This window comes from Pinus tabuliformis, chromosome 4_1 (genome assembly GCF_031772625.1).
Source record: "Pinus tabuliformis cultivar Carrire ecotype Pingquan chromosome 4_1, CPIR1, whole genome shotgun sequence".
Taxonomy (NCBI): Eukaryota; Viridiplantae; Streptophyta; class Pinopsida; order Pinales; family Pinaceae; genus Pinus; species Pinus tabuliformis.
This window is the reverse complement of record NC_142303.1, coordinates 343,258,826-343,279,351: the sequence shown is the minus strand read 5'-3', so window position 1 is coordinate 343,279,351 and position 20,526 is coordinate 343,258,826.

The window sequence follows — 20,526 nt, the reverse complement described above, 5'->3', positions numbered from 1 at the left end:
TTCTTTTACGTGCTGCAGACCTCGTGTTCCCACACACTGCGTGCCTGTTTCCTATCAGATTTAAAATCTGATTTCTTCCTCATGCACTACTCTCCTTGTTTTAGTGTTGCTATCCTCAGGTTCATAAACTCGATCTTCAAAAGAAATGCATAACTTACATTACTTCCACAGAGTTGTTAGAATCAAACATATAGAGCTTCAATAAGTTTGCATAATAGTCATAACTTGTGCCTTAAGTGTCTCACACAATCGAGAGTTTTTCGATTTACAATGCATTCACACATAAATTCACAAATTACCATATAACTTAGTCTTGATGCAAATTACAATTTGCAGGCATGATGAGAATTTTGAGCAATCTCAATGCAAATTACAAACCTCAAAAAAGATTCCATTAATATGCATGGCCATTCCACGAAGAAAATATCGAATCACTACAGTCTTGTCTTGGATTCAATGTAAACTAACTTCGATTCTCCTTGCAATCATGCCCAATTCAACCTCCATACAACTCAACAAATAAACAAATCATTGTAAACTTACAATGATGGTTGGTTGCACAACGTTTGAAGCGGGAGAAAATGTGCCTCCCATCAAACACAATCAAGTCAATTTGCTAGGCTCGGTCCTCTCACATTTTCCAATCACATATAACAGAACACTAATGTCCTTCACTGAGACTCGTTTCTTCAACAACATCCAATTCACTAAGACTTGATTCTTCAACAGTAAGGAAACGAAAATTCAACATGTTCCTCTACAAATAAGGACTTGACCAATGGGCTCTAATGCCAAATGATGCAACCAAAATGGCTACCAACACCAAAATCACCCTCTCTTTGTGCTACCCACAAATTCCTGGCTCCATTTCACAAAAAAAAAAATTAAAGATGAAGAATTTTCAACAACCAAACCTTCCTTTTGTGCCCTCTAATAGATACAGGGCAAATCAGTCGCCAATCACTGTTGTCTACTCCTCTCATAAAAAAATAATGTCTATATACAGTGAACCTCCTATTATTCACTGTCCACCTATCTTTTTTGAAAACTACAACAGAAATCTGGAAAACAACTCAAATTGGAAATTACTCTGTTTCTTAATACCTGCGTTTTCTTGCATAGATAATTAACCAAAAAATGATTCAAATTGAAATCACCCAGCAACCCTTCCACACCATACTCCCTACTTTTCTCGGACCCACTTTAGCTTGAATCGATCAATTCACTGATTATTGAGGTGAGAGTTAGCATACAGGTGTAAACGTAGCATTTATGTAGCGTTTACAATGAATGCATAGCGTGGGTGTTTTCGTAGTGTGCACATTTCAGAAGTGAATATGCATAGCATACTAAAACACAAACTTCTTCAAATAATTTGAAATTGATGGGAATTAAGTAAAGGCCTTCGACTTACCTCTACACCACATTCTATTCACTCCACACATCTTCTGAACTTTAATCTGATTCTGCATCCTCTGCAACCAATGTTTCAGTTGTTTTGCATTGACAATTTCGCATTTCTATACCATTCAAACATAAAAAGAGTTTGATCCACCTTCAACCACACTTCGATTAACTATTAACTCAATTTTCTTCCTTAATTGTTTGGCTCAACAATAAATTGAAACCGGACTCTCAATAATCCGTTAAATGTAACAGGATACCTTCAGATATTTAAACACAGTGATTTTCTTCACCTTCTAAGTAAACCTCCAAACAACGATTTCATCAAAATTATTCAATACATGGTAGTCATCTCTCAAATAAATTCTTAGCCCGATGAAAAATACTTTTCTTAACATTGATTTCACCATTCTAACTTCATCATGTTCCTTCATGACCGTGATTACGTTTAGTGATCTTCCCTTCTCTAACCTGGTTTTCTCTACTTGAAATTGGCCTACTCAATGCCTTCATGGTTACAAATATATAGAAACAATTACATAGTTATGGATCATTCTAAATCCACGATCTTCTCCATATATCACTCAACTAATTCTAAAATCTCTCAATGATCCCTTGAAGATCTCAACAACTCAACTAGATTCTTTATTCTATGACTCTTTAATCCCTAAGCTAATATCTCTCTTATTTTCTCATAATTGAAAATATTTAAAATTAAAGTCTCACATACATATTCCTCATTCAAATTATTAAAAATATACAAAATTTCCTATTAATAAATTACAAATATAACACCCCTAAGTAACTCAATCATACAATGATTTTTCGAGCCAAATGCTCCCGCATCAAAAGAAGAATCATCATTCAAAAAATTGTTTCAAGTATAATACTATTGCAAGAGAAAGAATTAATTTTATATGGATTGCTTCTTGGGATTAGTGTAAAATAGCTAAGAATATTTATTGGTCATACCAAAGGATGTGTTTGAGAGTATTGACCAACCTTGTAGTAAAGTGTACTTCATCTTCTCACCCTATATCTAACAAGGGGGGTGTTGTAGCTCTGAAGATAACTCTGGGTTACGAATTATGCTAGAGAATCTAAAATATTTTGTTGGTTTTTAAAATTTTTGGATGACCATTAATGTTCTACACTAATTTAAATAGGTGTTGAATCTTAATTAATCATGATATAATAAAAGGGCTTGTTCTCCACCTCTTGAAAAAAATTGGTTTAAAATAGCCGTGTAAGGTATAAATCAAAGAATTAATGGTCTATCAAATATTCAGATGGAGTATTTAATTAATCATATGGAAAATATGCATGTAACCAATGTTTACAACCCAACAAATATATATTTAAATTGCTGAAGAAGTGACGATTTAAAGATGTAGAGGTGTTACCTCAGACAAAAAGTCTAATAAACTAATCTCTTTAATATATTATAACTTCACAGGGGATTTAAGACTTCTTGAAACTCAAACTTATCTTACCCAAATTTCTTCTTTCAAAATTAAATATATGCATAAATTTACAATATGAAATGAAATAACAATGACTAACTCACAAGAACACAAACTTCTTTGAGGAAAATTCAGAATCCTTTCATTAATATCAAAGAAACTTTAGATGAAACAACTCTGCTCGATAGCTTATCCCAACGGTTCAACCCTTCGTACTTTGATCTATGAAGTATTGACACAATTATCCTCAAAATATCTTGATTTAAATATTAATATTTCTTTGCAATATATCAAAAAAACTTTTTACAAAAATGGTTCAAAAATATAGAAAAATTAAACTACTCAAACTTTTTGGCATTGATTTCGAGGATTTTGGTGATGGATCAGACTAAAAGGGTTTCTTCTTTATTGTTGAAGATCAAAATCTATTAAATCAAGAAGTTGATACAATTTATCCCATATTTCTTGATCTCGAATGGAATATTTAATTAACCTTATATATGTTTCATCCACTTCAGTATATTTCTGGAAAGTGGGCTTGACTATAAACAAATGCTTTATTTCATGCTTTACAAATAAGTCAAACTTTAAGCCTTCTGTGAATGCCTTCCCTGCAATTGTTCCTTTTTATAGCGGGAAAATTGGACATATCTATTTCGATAGAATATAATTTTTGTTGATAGTCTTCTAGCTGAACTAATTTGTCTCCCATCCCCTTTAAACCCAGAAGTCCTTTTTGATGTAGTATATTGAACTTTCTATGGAATTTTTGAATGTTGGCCTCCAGTCTATGACATTTATTCTCTAACTATAGCATTAAATGTCTTCAAGTAAGAACTCTTCTTACTTCAAGATTGGTCTTAGTTATATCTTCAATCTCATATTCTTCCAGTTCTTCTCTTGTCTTTGAATTTAAAATCCTTATCAAAGTAGTAGATTCTCCTAGTCTCTAACCCGAATATTCCTTTACATCTTCTATGACCTTCTTTGATTTCTACACTAACTCTTCTTGCTCAAAACTAATTTCAATTGAAGCAAAATTTTAGTCATGGCTTCATTCATCTATATCCAGGTATTCTTCTTTACTTGTGCAATTATCTGTGCCATAGTAGATTCATTCTCTAGAAATTCTATACTCTGAGTTAATCTGTGCATTTTTTGAAGCTCTGACAAATAAACATTATCAGTAGTTCAATTTTTGATCTTGGAGATTATCAAACCGAGCTTTCAGTTTGCCAATATCCTTCCCTCTAATAGATAAATATTCCATAGCTCTGATTAATTCAGTTGTTGTATATGTATTCTATGTCTCCACTATTGTTGTAGCTACTAAAGTAGAAGCCCCTAGTGTTAATGTACCTGTGACTGGAACTACTATTGGAGGAATGACTATTGATTGAGTTTATTGTTTCTCTTTCACTATTAGTATTTTTTCAATTTCAGTCTCCATTTTCTAAATTTGTGCATTTTGTTCCACGATGATCTTGAACATATCTTGTTTCTCCTTTTCCAGTTTAGTAACTTCCTTTTTTTATGGATCCTCAATAGATGGAAGTGTTGTTTCCTTAAGGTTGCAATGTCAACATTTTTTCTTTTAATTATCTCCTCAGCAACTTTTACATTACTATGATGATATCCCAGTTTAATCACCAAATCCTATAGACTTTATTTTGGTTTCTTTAGCCAAAGAAGATATTTCTTCCAATTTTAATTGAGACTAGATATTATTTACTGAAGCCTGGAGTTTGGATATTGCCATTTTTGAATTTATCAGAGTACAATATAGCATTACACCTATCTATTTATGAAAATCCATTTGACCAATATGATGGATTTGTTGAACATCAAAAGAAAAAATGGATTTTTTGTAGTCATCTACAGTCTTAGGAAAAGGAACTTCAGGTTCAAGGAAAGCTATTTGCATTTTTCCTTTCTTAGTATCAAAAGTAGAGAGAAGTTTGTGTTGTGATGATGTTGCTTTCTTCCAGAATTGAGAATAGGTTGTAGCTTTTAAAATTTCATTCTTCCTTTTGATTTCCTTATATCTTGCAAATATACTTGGTTCAACCTGATCACGAGCTAATTCTCCTATTTGAGATGTTTCCAATGGCTCTTGAGAAGTTGAAGATGTTGGTGACCTTATAAAAATTTCTTAATTTCGAGGGAACGTAGTAGCACAAGGGCTTGTTAACACAATGGTAGTTTGTGCATTTTCTTCTTGGAAAGACTCTTTTGTTGGATTAGTTTTTTGCTTCTTTTTGTATATTTGGAATTCTTTCTCTTGAATTTTTGAGACTAGAGGGGAAACATCTTCCCTTGGTCTTTTATCCTGCTTTTCCTCTGGCACTAGAGTTTGTGATGTTGTAGAAGAAAGTACATGTTATTCTGGTTCCTGCAATGTATTTTCTTTCCACTTGTCTTGATTCATATAGTTCTCAATTTCAGGTCTAGGTGTGTGAGAATAAGGAGTAGTTTTTTTCTCTACCCTCAACTTTGAGACAATTTCTAGAGAATCATATGACCATGAAAATTGAGTTTGAATTTCATTTGTTTAAGGAGAAGATATGCCTCCTTTTATGTTGTTGTGGCATTACAAATGAAAGGTCCAACTTGAGTTTTGATCTTAAACTGATATTTTTTTTGGCTGTCGCAAAGTGCAGTTCATCCATATTTATCATTTGCATAATATACTCTAAGGCAAAAATCCTTATAGGAACAAACTCAGGTAATTTGTATGGAGGCAATTCACATCCATATACTCTGATCTCTATGTAATTTTTATATAGGTACCAATCACGTGTCTTTGTCTCTTCACTGAGATGTTAAATTCTCCTAACCTCAGGTCCAATTCTAGGTTCAACATCACTGTTGAGAAGGCAAGAAACTCTGTATAAAAATTGATCCATCTAGTTTCTGTAGTGGAAATTGAAGTGTATCTAATTGATGAAATAAGAACAAGTAAACCAAGACTAAAACGTGCTTGCAAACTCCTTCGGTAGAAAAATTTGAGAAATTGTTCATGGATAACCTCTGTTAAGAATTCACTATAATGAAAAATAGCTAAAGGCTTTTCTCTGGATGAGAAAACTTATAAGAAACCTATGATTGTTTCATCAACCCATTGATCTGTTTGATATCCAAACAAATAAGAAACTAAAGAAATGATTTGTTTTGTCATCTTTGCAAACATTGAGGATGAGTACGGTGGGTTTGGTCTTGGTAATTGAACATTTTCAGGCAGAAATGTCTCAAAAATTTTAGCTCTGTGGGGAATGGTTAGGCTTTTATAGAGTTCCATCAGGGAGTATACAGAGAAAAGGTGCAGAGAGGTTGGACTTTGGATTTGGAGCATATGACATATGGATTCAAAGGTAATTGTAAATAAGATGTCATTGTTTTGGGTAATAATAGCTCTCTGACTAGGTATATACAAGAAATGGCACTTTTAGACAAATTATGGGAAATGGTGAGTTTGTGGAAAAATGAATTGAGGTAGGAAGGAGTCCCACAAACTCAATTCATCACTAAGATCAACAAATTTTTGTTTTAACCAATTGTGGAGTTCGTAGAGATCAAACTCACAATATTTTTAAGAGATTTTATAATGTTGATCTACTAAAGGCTAGTGATCTAAGTCAATTACAGGGGTAAGCATAGGGTTTTCTACTACAGTTTTAGATTTACCCTTAGAATACATTATGAAAAAAAATGGAACAGGAGACTGTAGTTACCCGAGAGCTAGCTAGTTGCAATATTTAAGGAAGAAAGTTGTTCAACTCAATTTCTTGGTTGTAGTAGCGAGCTCAGTTTCTCAATTCGTATAACAGTAAAGAGAAAGGAACATCTAAACAAGGGTTTTTTATGTTATAACTGAAAATATTTACCATTTAGAAGGTTCATTAAATTCAGCAATGATTATATTCTTCAACGAATAATTAATGGTAAATCACGATTGAGATAAGAATGGGACACTTCGTGAAGGGGGATTGGTTGTTTTATTTTGGTAGGAGTGGGAATGATATTTTTTATTTAGGTGGTAATGAACGAAGGAGGATTTCAGCGGGGGGTGAGTAGTAAGTTGTTTAGGTTGAGGGGGGTCCAAAATCATCAAGGGAGTGACATGGTTATAAAGCAGGATGGAGGGAATCCACTTTTCGGACAACCTGCCCCCCTTTGGTTAACTAGTAAAGGGGAAAGGGCAGTCTGAAGTTGATGAGAGTCGTCGATTTGGGCCGAAAATATCATGTCGCTTTACCGTAGCGTGACCGATATCATATACAACAAACAAGTTGCATCAAATTTTTTATTATAAACTAACTAATCAAAATTATAAGTGTGATTTAAACTAATTAACTTCATTAATTTAACATCTAATGCAATATTTAAGATGGCTCACATATTTTTTTATTTTTGTAAGGGTTTTCATCATTTTTTATTTTTGTCATTTTTTTCATATCTATGTTTTTTAAATTCCCTTTCTATTTTCATTTTATTTTCTTTTTTCTTGATATCTATCTATCTATCTATCTATCTATCTATATATATCTATCTATCTATATATAGATATATATATATATATATATATCTATATATCTATATATATATATATATATATATATATATATATATATATATATATATTCATTTTTTTTTCTTTCTTTTTCTTTTTTCTTTTTCATTTTTTACATTTATATGTAAAATTGAAGAACAATGTTACAACATCGGCTCCATCTCAAGACTGTGTTTCCCTGTGAGATGAGAGAAAATGTATATCCATGTGCCCTCTCCTCAAGCTATGGAGTCTTTATTGTGAAAATCACACTTTCCATGAAAAATTAAATAAAAATAGAAATGTCCAACAAAGTATGGTTGTAACATATTTTAGTATTGAATATAGTCCTTGAGATACTGTCCATTAATAGGGAATGTAGAGTATGCTCTTTCTAGTTTCTATAGAGTGAAAGTATTGTTTCCTTTAACCTCTACAATGTTGAATGGCCCTAACAATATATTATCAAATTTATCATGTTTTCCCTTTTTTTCTCTTCGGGCAACCCATTTTAAAACCAGATCTCCTTCCCTAAAATCCTTTTCTCTAGCTTTCTTGTCAAACAATTTTTTCATCTTGTTTTGATATTGACAAATTTTGTACTAAACTCCATCTCTATATTCTTTCAATTCTATAATCTAATTAATTATTCTAGAAAAATAATCACATTCTTCATTTATCTCTTGTAAAAATTTCATGACAGGGAAAGATAACAGTGTAGGAAGAATAGCCTCAATGCCATAGACAAGTTGAAAAGGGGATTTACCTATTGATATTTTTGGTGAAACTCTATTGGCCCAAATTGCATATTTACAATGGATGTCCCAATTTCTCTTGTGATATACTAGTACCTTTTTTATTACCATTACCAAGCTTTTATTAGATGAATCTACCAGTCCATTCCCTCGAGGGTAGTATGGAGTAGAAAGATGCAATAGTATTTGATATTTCTAGAAAAATTCTATCATTTTAACACTACTAAATGCCTGTGCATTATCTATGACTATTTGTTGAGGAAAACCAAATCTAGATAATATATTTTCCTCAATAAATTTAATGACAATAGTATCTGTAGCATTTTTGACTGGGATAGCTTCTACCCATTTTGTAAAGTAATCTGTGGTAGTTAAAATCCATCTGTGCTTATTTCTGGATGTTGGATGTATCTCTCCAATGAAATCTAGTCCCCACTATAGGAAAGGTGCTTCAATCAAAACTGGAACAAGAGGGAGTGCTGCTAATCTTTTCTTACCAGCAAAAATCTGACATGGAATGCAACTTTTGACTTTTTCTCCAACCTATGAAAACAACTTTGGCCAGTAGAAACCTATTGTTAAGATCTTGTTTGTTGTTGCTCTCAAAGTATAATGATCTCCACATTTTCCTTCATGAGTGATCAATAACACCTTTTTTTTCACTCTCAATCAGGCATAGAAGTAAAATATTTAATGGATCTTTCCAATAAAGGTTAGCATTGATAATACAATACTTCATAGCCTTTAATTTAAGAGTTTTGCATTGATTTTTGGTGAAATCGGGAGGGTATTCAAAATCATGAAGAAAGTGTACAATATCAACATACCATTCAGATGACAAAAACTTTTCCTCAATATGAAGTGGAGAAAGAGATGAATTTGTAGAAGAGGAAGGTTCTTGTGGATTCTTCTCTCCTGATATATGCATGATAGTGCTTATTCCCAGAAGTTTGTTATTAGATTCAGCTAACATCTTGGCTAAACCCTGTCCTTTTACTAGCTTAGTGGATTTCATGTCTAGGTCAAATTCAATAATTTTAGCTAACCATATCCCTCTCCTAACATCTGTACAAGGATTGGTCAAAATAGTTTTGACAACATTGTTTGGGACATAGGCAGTAATAAGGGAATGAAGGACATGCATTTTGGAAGCTTTTAGAGCTTGTACAAGGGCATAGGCTTGTTTTTCAATAATTTCATATTTGCGCTCTACATCTCTCATAACTTTAATAAAAGTGAAATTGGCTCTTCATCTTGGTTATCATTCTTTTGCAATAAAACAACAGCTAAAGTGGTGTCAAAGGAAAAAGAGAAAAGGTTGAATGGTTTTGTATAATCAGGGTTGGCTAATATTGGGGCTTCAGAAACAACCTTTTTTATTTGTGTAAATGAATATCTAGCCTACATTATCCATTTGAATCCATTATATTTCTTCAACATGTTAGTAATATCTTTAACAATTTCAGCATAGTTTGGTATAAATATACTTAGAAAAATATTTTTTCCTAATAAAACTTGATTTTTTTTTTTTTTTCTAGGGATACCAATCACCTCAATAGTTGAAACTCATTTTGGATCGATTACCAATCCTTCTTTTGAGATGATGTGTCCAAGTAACTTCCTTCTTTAATGGCGAACATAGATTTCTTTGGATTGAGTGAGATTCTGATTTTTTTGCACCTATCAAAAACCTTTCTCAAGTGATTTGACTGTTTTTTCATCAAATTTTAGAACACAGTAAGATCATCTAGATAAATAACAATAAATTTATTATATTTTTCAACAAAACATAAATCCATAACTCTTTGAAATGTTTCCACTGCATTGGTTAAACCAAATGGCATTTTGGCATGCATAAAAGTACCCTAAGGGGTGGTGAATTTTGTTTTCTCTTTGTCTTCTGGAGCTAACAAAATTTGGTTATATCTAGAGAAACCATCTAGCATGGAAATTCTATTAGAACATGAAACTCTTTGTAGTAATTGGTCCATTTTAGGCAATGGATAATTATATTTTAAGGATGATTTGTTTAGATTCCTAAAATCCACACACAATCTAATTTCACCATTCTTTTTTCTTACAAGAACTAAATTTTCAATCCATTCAGAAAATCTTAGAGGAACAATAATTTTTGCATCCAACAATTTCTTTAATTCTTTCTCTATGATTGGAAGGAAGATTGGATTTATTCTTCCTAATTTTTGTTGGAATGGTTTAGTTTCTGGTTTTAAAGGGATATTATGCTCAATAATGTTTGTATCATAAGTTTTTAGCTCATCATAGGACCATGAAAAGACATCTTTATAATGTTTCAAAACATTGATATACTTGTATTTTATGTCCCTGGATAAGGATGCTACAATTTTCAGATTCTTAATTTCTTCATTAGTTCCAATGTTATAGTCTTCTCCATCCTCTTGTGGTGAATTTAATAACAAATGTTTTAAAAAATCATTATGATAAAAACTCATTTCAAGAGGGATTAGACCCTTGGGAATGAATTTTCTTGCAATTGGAGGATATTATGATCAACTACCTTGTTATCCAATTGTAAGGATTCATTTTTGTGAGTTAATTCATGATCAATAGTTTGTTGTTCTTTAATTTTAAAGGCTAAAAAATCATAAATTTCTTATAGGAAACTCTTCAATTGTTCACCCTCTTCAAAAAATTTCTATTGTTTAATATTATCAGGGATTGAAGGTCTATATTTTACTTGAATTTGATATTGGAGTTACATTGACTCAGGAATTTTAAAGGAGCTTGCAGAAAATGCCAAAGAGTCTGCATAAATGCTTTCATATCCTTGGATTGTTGTGATGTTGAAATATTGGAAATAGTTTTGTATGGAATCCCATACCTCATTTCAGTAAGATCTAAACCTAAGATGTTTTTCTTGGCATAAATTTCTTACTTGTTTGACAATTAATTCTGAGTCACTGAAAACACTCAAATTTAGAACCTTCAAAGTTTTAGCCAACTCAAGGGTTAAAAGTAGAGCTTCATATTCTATTATGTTATTAGCAATATAAAATTCTAACTTAAAGGATTGGGTTATGTTTTCTCTATCTAGAGAAATTAATACAATTCCTACTCTAGCCCCATATTTTGAAAATGCCCCATCAAAGTATAACTTTAACACATCAATTTTTATACATTTAGGTTTGTTCACAATATGTTCAATGCTGGGTTTAGAAGTTATGAGATCATTTGATTACAATGTGAAACATCCAAAATCCTGATCAATAGCATAAATTAGATGATTTATTACTTGATCAACTCTACAAACCATGTTAATGAATCTTACCTCCCTGTATAACCTAAGGCATTAACCAACATATACATGAATAGTAACATAGGACATGTCCATCTATGAATTTCTCCTTAATTTTGCACAACATTATCTTGTTAAAAACATTCCAAATTTGGGAGGGATATCTGTGACTACAATGTCTAATACTACACATTTTATAGGGATTTTTGCTAAAGTTACAACAAGGAACTTTCTTTGAGTCAAAAGTGCACAAATCATGGTAAGGTCTGATAACTTGTAATTTCAATTGATCCATGATTACTTTGAGCATCAAATTATGAGAGGCCCATGAGTCTAACATACAGTTGTATAGAAAAAATCATGAAATTTGAGAGTAAGATAGAAGGGATGAATGTTATCATCAATCATGTCAGAACTAGGACCAAAAACCACCAAAGGTTTTTCATCCTATAAATTGATCACATCCCCTCAGCATTTATACTTGAAGATTGGATCGACTTTGATACTTGGATTTTATATCCCGGGTTCTTAGAGAGTTCACACAGTGGAACAGGAATTTTGACTCTCTCTAATTCTTTTTCTACATTGAAAATTGTTGGGACAAATTTTTCAAAAGTATTATGTTCATTGGCTTGAGTTAATGGTTGAATTATAGTTGTTTGGGTTTCAGTAGTTTTTACTGGAGGCTTATTGATTGTAACAGTCATGGCTGGGCTACTAGGGATTGGTTTAGGCCTCAAATCATACCTTCTGTTTAATTCAACTATTAGAAACTCTGAAAAGGCTTGATATTTAGAAACCTGTGAAGTTTATTTATTTTGGATTAAGGTTTGATCATGGTAAATTGGAATTATAGCATTATGTTGTGATTGATCATCGAAATAATTTATGTCATTAGTAACTAACGGTCTAGTTTCTTCAGATTCTTGATCATCAATCGTCAAACAAAGGTTGAATTTGTTGATCAGGGTTGGGATTTTGTAAAATATGGGGTTGAAAACACTAGTATAAAATGGCTAATTAGTTACTAAAAAATGACTAAATTTTGCATATAAATGACCATTTTTCAGTTGGTGACTAATAGTGTCTAATTTACAGTATCTTATAACGCACCCGACTTTTAGTCATATTTAGCTTAGACATTAATTGATTGTCTCATGTTTGTGATCTAGTCATATATTTAGTCATTAATTTGGTCATTAATTGCCACAATTAATGACCAAATACACAACAAAATATATTACTATATGATTACCCAATAAAACCAATAAATGGCCAAAAACATATGACCAAAATGTTGGCTGTGTTATAAGATACTGTAAATTTGCTGCTAATAGTCATATATATGAAAATTTTAGTCATCATTTGAAACCAATTAAGGAACAAAGAAATATTAGTAAATTTTGATCATGTTACAAGATACTGTAAATTAGCTACTAATAGTCGTATATATGCAAAATTTAGTCATCATTTGTAATAATAAATTTATCATTTATAGTAGCCATTTATCATTTTTTTGGTAGTTTCATATTCATTATATAAACAATTGATTTAGTAGTTTATATTCATTTCATTTACTTTCATTAATAATCATTATAAATGACTAATTTAGTCGTTGTATATTCATTTTATTTGTGTTCATATTTAATCAATATAGACTACTAATTTAGTAGTTTTATATTGATTTCATGTGTTCGGTACTAATTAAATTAAATTAATTAGTATCATTTTGTGACTAAATTAAAAAAGTATCATACAATGTGCATGTTCATCTAATATGAAAACACAAAGTTACATATGTTAATGACAATACTAAATAATATCAAGTATAACTATAAATAATTTCAACCACATAAATTATATTATATGAAATGTCAAGTATTACAATATGAGTTTCCAACTTAAAATTGGTTGGACTACAATTTACACGTGAAATATTGTTTCATCACTTCAAAACAATAACATTGTGTTTTCAAGGCATTGTAGGTGAATTATCCAACTCTAAATACTTGACCGTCACTATGGATCTCATGTGAGATATTTGATTTAAGGGTATCACGAAACCAGTTCTCTTCTCTCTCTCTCTCTTTCTACATTCATTGCTCCAATGTTATTATTCTCCTCTTTCTATCAATTATTTATTTTTGCTATCAATATTGAGTTTCTCTGCTGAAAATGAAATGAGCTACAATTCTAAGTACAAGGCTAATTATTGTTTAATTCCTCTCTTGCCCACCTTCTCCAACAATAAACAATGTAGGAGTGTAAAACGTTCCTCAAATCCAACAGAATAATGTTATTACGATAGTGTTGTAGCGGCTACAACCACCCTCCAAAATTTTTGCCTGCATAAATTTCAGAGCCTCCCTTGAAGAGTTTCACTTGACGACTACACATGCCCGGGTTCACTCCGTGAACTCGTGTGAGTCTTTACATTCACCTTGCTTGCTTATTGCACTCAAGTCTCTGCATGTTGACGTCTAAGTCATGCTTGCAACCATGTTCACGTTATGCTCAAAGTCTTTGATTCATATGTGTTTGTTGTGTTCACCATGAAAGCACCTATTGCACTCACACATGGAGTCACATTCACTGTTGGGAAAGCGTCATCCCAATCATGAACGATCAATCAAGAGTGTCACACTTGTTGCTTGCACCATCAGTTAGTCATGTTGAACATGTGTGTCTAGATGGTTCAGTCATTTCGTCTTCAAGTCATGCAAATGTGTGCTCGTATGATCACCTATGCATCTTTCTACTGTTCACACACTTAGTCATTTTTGTGGAAGTTATGACAACCAGACTCCTCACTGACAGCCAAACCATCACCCTGCTTTCGACTTGATCGACTATCAACTAGAATAGTGGAGAAGCACCAAGCTAGTTCCTTCAACCAGTGCTACCCACAAGCAACTCAAGCAACACTCATGTTGGCCACTTGAATAGTCGACTGACTGTTCATCTCGGAAATTGCACAGTGCTCATGAGCAGACCTCCTGCTGCCCATCAGTTAGCTCAGTTTAGAAACTACACAGAGATGATCAGGAGGTTGGCCTTTTGGCCTTAGTGCAGTTTTCCTAGTTAGTAGCTCCCAGCAGCAAACTGCATGTTCCCTCCAAGAATTGCACAGTTTTTGTTGTGAGTGACCCCAACAATGAACTAGTAGTTCCCTCTGCGAATTACACAAGTCTGGCTACCAATGATGCTAGCAGCCAACTGGGAGTTCCCTCTAGGAAATGTGCAAGTCTAGCTACTACTGACCCCACCAGCCAACTGACAGTTCCATCTAGGAATTGCATAGTTCTGGCTGCCATCCTCCCCAGCAGTTCCCCAAAAAAACTGCACAATCCCTGCCTGCTGACCCTTCATGCAACCTGACCTATTCCTCTAGAAAATTGTGCAAATGTGGATGTTCAGCCCCTGCTAACTGTTCATTTCAGAAAATGCACAGAGCATGCCTACCTTGTCGTCCTGCAGCCCAGACTGTTCCTCCCAATATTTGCACAATTTTTCCTCCCAGCCAAGCCAGACCTTTCAGGCAATCATTATCGACTCAAATTGTCTGTCTCCATCCTTCAGTAACTCTTATGCAGTTTTCATCAGAAGTTGCCCGGAGCCATCATCCCGCTTCACAACCCTATTGCCTCTTCCGGTCACCTACATTTGAATGATCATGTGTCATGGTAGACTAGGAGGTTTTGGATTTGATGTCGTGTTGTCATGAGCGATTACAGGTACTGGTAAACCAACAAACGTGTAAAGACAATGAATGGGATGAACGAAGGGAGAACATGTAGTTGGACAGGTTCACCAACAAATGAATGAAAAAAATATGTGAAGCGGACAAACACGACGAACATGCACCTTCGCAAACAATTGAGCCTTTCAAGCCTTCCAACATGAAAGCAAGGAACAACATGCTAGAGCTTCATCAAGCAAACCAAGGACCATCAAAGACTCCACGTGCTTTGCCATGTAGAGTTGAAGCTATGATACACCATGAAGACATCCATCACTCAGCATTGTCATGTCAAGTCATGTTGAGTCAAGTCATGAGTCATGTTGTCCACATCTCTACTATGGGCTTGTTGTGATGTGGACAACATGACTCATGACTTGACTCAACATGACTTGACATGACTTGACTTGATGTAACGTGGAAGTCCAAGAGACCCACTTGTTGAAGATAGAGTCATGTAAGTCATAAAGTCATGGAATTTGAATGCTCATGAGGCTAGTCGAACAGCCACAAAGGTCAGTTTCACCCTTGGCTATAAATACCCCCCTCATTTGTACATGAGAGGACATTTCACCTTAGTTCCTCCCACATAGCCAAGAGAGTCTGCAATCTTTTCTTTTAGGAGTAAGTAGTGGCTCCAACGCCCTATTGATATGGTTATTGATGTATGGTATAACGATGTGTCTTGGAACTTTCGCTTAATTTAAAAGCCTATCAATAGCCCAACACATTTTCACACATGTATTGTATTTTTTGTAAGACTGATCTTTAACACTTGTAATTCATGTTGCTTTAACCATGTGTTCTACATCCAAACTGATTCATTTTTTGTAACATATAATCTATTATTGGAAATGTGTTGTATATGTTGTTAATGTTGTCTCGTTCGTGTCGACTACTCTAGTAGACATCATACAGACCTTTCACATGAACCTTGTTGTAACAACCATTGCACTCGTCTCGGACTAATCCATGAGTGTTGTACGTGTTATCTTACCTTGTATGTTGTGACTATCGCATCCGAGTGGACTGCTCCACCGGAAGATGTGTATGTCCTTTGTGTTGTGTGTTCCTAACCGAGTTGGGACTGATCCCTTTCAACCTGGAACTCATCTTCACCTTTTTCCCCTCACAGTGAAAGAACCATTGACACAAGTACACTTACACTCACCAGGCACACGAACCTCACTTCTTGAAGACAAAGAGAACCACTCTCCTATGTTGACAAGCAAGAGTTGAGGCAAATCCTTAAGATAATGGCAACCGGGCCATCATACCAGATGGGAATCCCACACCAAATGTTGTGAGGTCTAGTTGGGACTTCATACCAAGGTGATCCCTTCAATGTTGGCGGGTCTGACACCATCAACAGATAGCATATAAGACAAAATGTCCAACCTAAATATCTGGAAAGTAGATGTTTTTCAACATACACTTAAGTTGATCTTCATTCCAAAAATTTGACTTTAACTCAGATATATGTACGTGCATTCCAAAATAGTACATTATCGATAAAAAAAGTCAATATATTCAATACATATGCATAAACACCTACATATCGTTGCTTTTGATTATGATATTAGTAATTACCATAATTTGCATATTTTTCTTCAATATCACCCTAGATATTTATATATTACACTTTCTAGATTAATATTCCAATCATTAGAAATTATGACCTAAATTTGAACTTGTAAAAGGCATCAACTTGAACAAGGATTCTATTGTAATAGTTACACATTGTATTTCAAACTCAAATAGCTATTTACACACATCATTTTCCAATGTCCACAATATTAAATATGTGAAAAACGGAATTTCAAAAGCCACTAATAACATTAAACAATTATAACATGAAATAAACTTTCTAACAATGTTCACCTATAAGTTGTAAATTTGTACTCAAATATTCTTCGAAGCTTGATATTTCAACAGTGATATAATCTCATGAGATTCAATTTCTTTGACAAGAATAAAATAATACCTTGATTGAGTAGAATATATGATGGTACCCAATGAAATCACAAGTTTTATCCATAAATTACAAGGCAGAATTGTCAATAAGGTTTAGTAGCTTGGGTTATTTGCAAGAAGAATCATTATTTTCCCAATTTGGGTTGAAATCATACTTGTGACATGTTCATAATATTCATTCTTCCTGAGCTAATTGTTGAATGAGGATTTTCATGAGCCAAGATAAATATCTTACTCTTTTTAGGGTGAGAGAGTGAGGAAATTGCTTACATGTTTAAGAAAAAGAAAAGAGTACAAACAAGAATTATGTCCACACCATAATAAGAATTTCCAAGAAAATATATAATTCAGGTGTCCACTATACCACTAAAATTAGTTAATTGAGTCATTGAAACCACTTATTACATTTACTAATCTCATCCAAGTTCTTTTGAACATAATAATAAACTCAATATAAATGCATTATCACTGAACATTTGGGAAATGAATCTCAATTACATAAAGTCCTCATCAAAATCTTTAAATAAACTAAAGGCCGAAGGGAAATTTCCTTCAAATTTTAGCTAGCTTACCAAAATAACTAGGATACAATTTATAATGATTTGACTAAGGATTCCCTTGGCATTTCACTGTCTCTTAGTTGTGATAACATTTGATTCAAATGTTCATAATTTTTATAGATCAATATAAAATTTTGGCATCAATGACATTTCTAAAAAAAATATCTTGAGTCATCATTTTTTTTTATTCCAGTACTTCAAAACCTTAGAAATGGTATTATCATACATAACCACTTGGCCTATGTGAGAGTGTTTCATGGTGCAGCTTAAAAAATTTTGAATAAGTAAAATTCATTTCCATTTCATTTGTATATAGCAATAAATATCTTCCTCTTTTTTTATATTCTTATTATATGATTGTAAACAAAACATTTTTGAAAAATCTGGACAAGCAGATCTAGAATTGACAATCAGGCTACAATTATATCACTAGAAAAAAAACTAAATAGTTGAATAATTAAGACAACAATCATTTCCACATAATCTTACACAATAGAGCATGAATCCAAATACATATTCCTTGCACAGAATGAAACATAGAAGCCATGAAAACATTAACATATAAACACTTCAAACCACATGCCTTTGTAAAACTCCAATGAGGAGAAATTCCAAGTTCTTCCTGTGAGACCTCCCTTATGTCTTTTGTTATATATAAACAAACTATTGGTGAAAAAATAGTAATGTATACTTCAGTCTCATTGATCTAGCTTACTTCAAGCCATTTTTAAAGGGACAAATTAATCCATTTCATGTATCTATTTGAGAAGCACATGCATATAAGGTTTTAACTTTTTATCCATTGTTGGTAGTGTTAGTTTTTGGCAGCATTGAAAGTGTTCTAGCCTTAAAAATTGGTGGAGAGGCTAAGATACATGAGTCCTAAAGAACCCATAAAAACTTTGGTTAAATTCCAACCAGATTGTATTTTATTAAAATAATTAATATTTTTAATGGGCTTGCTAAGTCTAAACATAGGGAAATTAAAATATTAATAGGTATTAATCAAAATATGGGTGAGAATGATCTAGAAGGTAGATCAAGCCATGTTTTAATCTTAGAAATTGATTAAGAGACTTAATCTTAGCTGTTGAAGACTCAACATGAAAAGTATAAAATGGAGGCTTGGGGTTCATTTGGAAACACACACACAAAGATTGAGGAAATCGATTTTCTGAGGTGAGAAGTTCTCAGTAGGAAAATATATTAGGGAGATCTTGCAGGAGAGGGATAGATATAATTTGAGAGAAGGACTTTCTAGAGAATACTGATAGAGAGGTAGAGATATCTTTTGGAGGCAGTGCAGTAGCCGTAAGAGGTATCACTGGGCTAGTCTGGGCCCATGCAGTCCTGACGCAGAGCCAAAAGGGCCAGCGTAGAGTAGAAAAATTGTCTATCATCCTGAATTCAGAACTGCCAGAACTTCCAAGAGAGTCAACGTAGAGGACCGAGAAGGTGACAGAGGGATGATGCAGAGCCAATGCATAAATACTTAGGGTTAGCTAGTCTTGTGTCGGATCAGCCCAAATTCTGTCAGGTGAAGTGGGGCAAAACTCACTCAGATTTTTTGGTAGTATTTTGTCGATAAAGGATTTCTAAATGATCATCCTAGATTTGTATTCAAATATTTCTCCTACATAATAATAAACCCTCAGAACTGTTGCAGCGATTTTCCCGCATTGGATTTTTTTGGGACTAGAGTGTCCAAAAATAAGTGTGTCCTATGTATCTTGTTCTTTACTCTGTTTTTTGTTTCATGAGATCAAATATTTAATTATTGTAGGTTGCAGAAGTAATTTGCTTCAGTATTCAAAATAATAAATTGGTTAATGTATGTTAAAAATTATGTAGGTGAAGTAGATTCAAATTTGTTGTAGTAGGGGTTCCTTTAGAGTCTAGGAATTTTCACATGGTATCAGAGCATTAATTTTGAAACAGGAAGAGAAGATCAAGTGCTAAACAGTGAGGCTAAAATATGAATTTGGCAGAAATTTGAATCCCCTTGAAGGGATTGTGCAGTCTTTGCCGAGAAGTAGATCCGAGGAAATATCTCTCTAAGTGAGATGACATAGAGGTACGATTTCCAGTTCGTGAGTTTGCAGAGGTAGAGGGAGTGACACAGAGCCTCGGCGTAGTGCTTGAAGGGTGCAGTTTCTACTGGGGCAGAAATCTATTGGAAAAGAATGAGGACACGTAGAAGGGGAATTTTCTCCTCAAATAAATTTCTACCAGAAAGTTCAAAATTCTCACTTGCTGAGTAGCTGAGCAGTATTAAGTAGTGACTAGAGTAGTTAGTTCGATAGTTGGGTGAGGTGGAATCTCATGGGCTTAGATATCAGGAGAAGTTGGAAGGAGCTTCCAACTATGTCATATGGAATACCAGCTTCATAGATTTTTTGGAGGAACATGATCTCAAGGCCTACGTCGATAGTATTGTAGTTGTTCCTGCTAACAACAATCAAAAGAAGAAGTACAAGGCTGAGCAGGGGAAGGAAACAAGGGTCATTCTTGATGGATTTTGAGATCATGTGGTATCACACTTGCAGGGAAAGGATACAGCCCAAGAGGTGTGGGAAGCCTTGTCTTCTATGTATGAAGGCCCTTCTGAACAACAAAAGATGTATATGGAGAAGAAGTTGCAGCAGACTTTGATGTAGAAAGGAGAAGTGGTGAACATCTATCTTCAGCATCTTCACAACACTAGAGACATGCTTTTCTCAGTGGGTTCCACTCCTCATCCAACCACGATGGTGAGGATAGCCCTGAATGGAGTCTTGGATGAATGGCAAGTTTTCATCCAAAGCATAT